The sequence below is a fragment of the Sorex fumeus genome, unplaced genomic scaffold (genome assembly GCF_029834395.1).
Source record: "Sorex fumeus unplaced genomic scaffold, SorFum_2.1 ptg000042l, whole genome shotgun sequence".
Classification (NCBI taxonomy): Eukaryota; Metazoa; Chordata; class Mammalia; order Eulipotyphla; family Soricidae; genus Sorex; species Sorex fumeus.
Window position 1 is genome coordinate 3011611 of NW_026606099.1, and position 5726 is coordinate 3017336.

Here is a 5726-nt window from a genome sequence, read left to right on the forward strand (position 1 = left end):
ATTCATCTGGGGAATATAAGGTAAAGGTAAGGTAAAGGCCCTCCCGTTGATCGTCGATTTGCTCGAGCGGGCCCAGTAACGTCTCCATTGGAGACTTTGTTGTTACTGTGTCTGGCATATCGAATACTCTCGGTAGCTTGCCGGGCTCTCCGAGAGGGGCGGAGGAATCGAACTCGAGTCGGCCATGTTGGCTGCGTGCAAGGCAGACGCCCTACCCGCTGTGCTATCGCAAAGAAACAAAATATGAGATTAATACCCAAGAATAGCTGAGATCAACACCAGGAGGATTACTCCATAGCTTAGAGGCCAGCTGGGCATTCTAGGGGAAAGGGCAGCACAGATAGAGAAGGGAGCACCAAATAAAGGGTGTTTGGAGGATCCTCCCAGGAGGGGAGATGCATGTTGAAAGTAGACTATGGACTGAACATGTTTGCCACTTAAAGCCTCTTTTGCAGACCACAACACTCAAAAGGAGAGAGAGAACACAAGGGATTGCCCTGCCACAGAGGCAGGATGAGATGGGAGGGATGGGGGTGGGAGGGATATTATCCATGGTGGTGGAAAATGGGCACTGGTGGAGGGATGGGTATTTGATCATTGTATAATCGAAACCCAAGCACAAAAAATTGTAAATCTACAACTGTACCTCATGGTGTTTCACTAAAAATAAAAAAGGGGGGGGGGAAGGAGGAAAAATCAATGAGACCAAGTAGACAATATTTGGCAAGGGAATAATTTGAAATTGTATTATCAGAGACCATTTATGGGAGAAAAATGTAAATAATAGCATAGAGACATTCAGATCATTAATAAAGAAAGGAAAGCTGAAAAAAAAGAACATTGAGATACATAGTAATCAAAATGGTAAAATGAAAAGACAAAGACAACTTAAAACAACAAGAGAAAAGAAAACCCTCAAATATTAGTGAAACAATGTAAGAATCACAACAGACCCTCCACATAACATTTTACAAATCAGAAAAGAGTGGAATGAAACATTCAAAGTACTGAATGAGGTGGCTGGAGTGATAGCACAGCAGGTAGGGCATTTGCCCTGCATGCAGCTGTCTCGGGTTCAGTTCCCAGCATCCCATATGATCCCCTGAGCACCACCAGGAGTAAGCCAGGAGTAACCCATGTGCATCTCCGGGTGTCACCCAAAAAGAAAAAAAAAGCACTGACTGATAAAAATTACTACCAGACTAGAATCCACTACTCTGCAAAGCTATCATTTAGACTTAAGGAAGAGATAAGAACCTTTTCAGACAAATAAGAGCTGTATGCTCTCTATTGGCATTTCTAATATTATGCTTAAAGGTATAGATCATCCTGATTTTCCTGTTTTTGATGTCTCTAAACACTACACTTACACATTTGAAACTTAAACTCCTCTTTAGGAAGAGTGTCATTCCCTTGAAGAAAACTTTTTCATATTCAGGCTTCAGTATAATTAATTGCGGCCCTCATGGTAGATTCATTCCTGGCTGTTTGATGATGAAAATTTTACTCTGTGCCGCTCTGGCCATTCTAGATCTACACTTATAAGAATCCCATCATGAGTAGAGGACAAAAGATTTTGGAATGGCAAGATGGGGAACTAGCCCCTCCACAACTCAAGACTAGTGAGACACTTTACCCTGAGCATAAAGATTTGTGGAAGATGACTTGGCCTTAAGCCTGGCCAGTTTGGGCGTAGAAAACATCTCTTGTGACAAATATAATAAAGTTGTCTATAACATTCACCATAATGATTCATTTTGGATTCAATCTTGTGTAAAATCTTACTATGTTTTTGCTCATAGAACTAGTACCTTTGATGAAAAGCTTAAAACTATAAATTGTGATTATTGTGCCTTATTCACTTGTTTACATCCATGTCTGTATCATATAAAATACAGTATTGTACTGCTAAAAACAATATCTCGTATTTGGCTACCTGTAAACCTGAATAAGGAAAGGTAACATTCTCCCACAGAAGGACTTTTGATTGATGTTGCTACAAAACTCCTAAAACATTCTCACAGCTTGTTGGACTTTTGATTACTTTCATTATTGGACTTATTACTATATCAGCTACAGCAGCAGTGGCCAGTTATCATGCAAACTCTGTCCAGAACCCCAGACTTCGTCGAGCGATGACACAATGACTCTGACCACCATGGACATTCCAAGCTACTAGAAACAAGGATGTGGAGCAATGACTTGACACATTGCAACAAACATAACTTTGGGTTTGGGGGGGCTTGATGTTTGGAACAGCAATTTGGACTTTGTGTGGTTGGAACAGTTCTTTTATTTGTATTACCCCAGAGCCTTATGAGTCCTATGAGTAAGAAAAAATCAGATTACCATCACTTGATCACTTGACATCCCGTTACTCATCGATTTGCTCGAGCGGGTGCCAATAACATCTCCATTCATTTCTGTCACGTGCTAATGTAGCCCAATGGTGTCTGCTCATTCTAGGAACATGAAGATCCTCAAACCGATCGTTCAGGGTCTTGATGAAGAAGTCTGACCATCTCATAGGTGGGCAGCCACGCCATCTTTTGACATCCTGTGGAATTCAGTCAGTAATGGCTCTAGTCCAGCGGTCGTCTCCAAATCTCATTATGTGTCCAGCCCATCTGATTTTCGATGCCTTGGCAAACGAGACAGCGTCCCTGATTCTTGACTGTCAACGGAGGTTGTAACTCCGGATTCTTTCTCTCATTTGAGTGAAGCGTGTTACTCTAAGAATAGCTCTTTTGATTTCTCTTTGGGAGACCCGAATAGTGCTCTCATCCTGTTTTTGTAGGGTCCAGGTCTCTGAGGTGTGTGTTAAGGCAGTAAGAACAGTGGAATAGAAGAGATGTGCCTGGATCCGGAGGTTCTTCATCCCCTTAGCTATTTCTTCGACATTCTTGAAGGCGTTCCAAGCCACTCTCTTCCTCCTGTGAAACTCAGGTGCCAGGTCATTTGTCATGTTGACTTCTCAACCTACGTACATATAACTGTTGCATTTGGAGATGTTCATCTTGTTGAGAGTGAATGGAATGTCAGGAATGAGACTGTTTCTCATAAACATTGTCTTTGTGAGATTCAGCTATAGTCCGACCTTTTCACACTCACGGAGTCGGCCAGCATTTGTGCCGTTTGGTTGATATTTGGTGTTATAAGAATGATGTCATCGGCGAAGCAGAGGTGGTGTGATTGCCAACTGTCTATCTTCACTCCCATTCCTTCCCATTCCAGTTGTCGCATGATGTTCTCGAGGGTGGCACTGAAGAGTTTCAGTGAAATGGTATCACCCTGCTGAACCCCCCTCTTGACGTCAGTGATCCTTGTAGAATGGTGAGATCCTCGTAGTGAATCTGCAATGCAGCTCACGAAGGATCCTGATGTATTGACTTTGAATGCCCTGTTTGGTTAGGGCCTCGATGACCGCTTCAATCTCAACAGAATCAAAGGCCTTCTTTAAATCAATGAACGTTAGACAGAGCGGCATCTTGAACTTCCGAGAAACCTCAATGAGCTTGGTTATCGTGTGGATATGATCGATGGTGCTGAATCCTTTTCGGAACCCGGCTTGCTCGCATAGTTGTCCTTTATCTAGTGTTCTGCCAATCCTATTCAGGATGACTTGGGTGAACAGCTTGTAGAAGACGGAAAACAGGCAGATCAGGTGATAGTTGTCAATGTCATGAATGTCTTCCTTCTTGTACAGTAGTATAGTCCTGCTGGTTTTCCACTGGGACGGAACCTTGCATTCAGACAGGTAGCGTGTGAAGAGTCAAGCCAGTGTATTGATGAGTACTGATAGCAGGTTCTTCAGGTCTTCGGGTCTGACCTTGTCTGGACCGGGTGCTGTTCGCTTCTTTACTGACAAAATGGTGAGTTGGATTTCGGGAGAAGTTTGGAAACAACATATCCATCCTGCGGAATTTGGTATGTGGGCAGGTGGACGTGGCTATAGAAGAGATCCGAGTAGAAGTCATGGATAATCTTCTCCATTGCCCTTCTTGAAGATGTGATAGACACATCAGGACAGCAGAGGGCAGTCATCTTGGTCTTGTAGTTGGCAGAGGACAGGCAGGCATTATGAATGCTTTTCCCAGTTTCTGCCACATCTGCCAGCACTGCTGCTCTTCTCTCTTTGAGGTCTTCCTTTATCTCTTCTCTGCACTGCTTTGTGAGCTAAGACATTCACTTGCGGTTGCCTGAGGCTTGCGCCAAGCCACATTGGCAAATGAGCTCAAGAGTTTTCGAAGACAGGCGTCTTTTTGTGGCTATCTCTCTCTTCTCTCTCTCTCTCTCTCTCTCTCTCTCTCTCTCTCTCTCTCTCTCTCTCTCTCTCTGTGTGTTCTTCGCACAATCATGGAGGTGCTGAACCAATTTATCGTATTCCTCGTCAATGTTGTCAACGACAGCATTTTCCCATGTTGCTGCAATAGCGCCAAAGAGCTCCCAGTTGGTGGTCGTTCTGGGAGTTCTCGTCTTAAACTTTGCAGCCCTTTGTACCCACTCCGTGAAGTAGAATTTTGCACGAAGGAGACGGTGGTCTGATCCCATTTGGAATTTTGGGACAACAGCAACAATGGTCAGGCAAGACCGTTGATTGAATATGATGTGGTCAATTTCATTGTGGAACCGTCCACCGGGAGACTCCCATGTCCAACGTTTAGATTCGGCTTTCTGGAATTGTTACCATGGATGGTCTTGGTCGACATGATGAACTTGGACAGTCTCTCACCCTGTTCATTCCATTCTAGGCCATGGGTCCTGATATGGAGTTCTTCGGCTGATCTTCTTGGTCCCATCTTGGCATTAAAATCACCGACAATGGTCTTGTAGAAGGTGAGGTCTTCTTTATAGAACTTCTTCAGCTCCATGTAGAACTTCTCAATTTCTCTTTCATCATAATTAGATGTTGGTGCATAGACAACGAAGATAGAAACTGCCAGCAGTGAGCCACATCTATTCAAATGTAATTGTCTGATTCGGGTTCTTAGGCATTCGAATGAATCAATGTTTATGGCCAAGTTCGTGTTGACAAGGACACCGACACCACTGACGCCTCTTAACAGATTATCATGTTAGACTTAAAATGGGAACTTTTTCTTGGTGCTCTATCCCTCTAGGAAGAAATTCTTAGTACTTTTCATAGAAACCGCTTAATGTGCACTATGAGGGCCTGTGTGATATTTTGGTCTGTTGGGGAACAGTTTTTTCCCAAGGTGCCTGGACACGTTGCACACCAGGTTTGGGCAGACATGGGCTGAGGGATGACGGGGGCATGGAGAAACACACTCTAGGAGCAGCTGATGGCTGTTCAAATACATATTTTATAGAGGGTCTCGGCTTACAGGAAAGTTCAATCACATAAAATTCAGCATTATTGGCTTATTACCTTTCCCACTCTGCTTTGCCCTAGTCCAATCCCAGTCAAGGCTAGATGCTGTGGTGAGGATGACTTGCTAAGTGTAGGTGACAGTTTCTGTGTTTTGGGCACATGTGACTAGGAGGCCGAGTGAAGCTCAAGTCTGGACACCTGATGCTGACACTCTATTCTTGCCAACTTTGCCCAGATACTTTCTGCAGGAAGTCCTCACTTCAGGACGACTTTGCAAGGTCGGGTCTTTTCTGCTTCAGTGCCCATCTCCATGCTCCACACTGGTCCCCATCATCATCAGACCAACACACACACATACACACCAATGTAATATAAAATATTATCAGACTAAGGA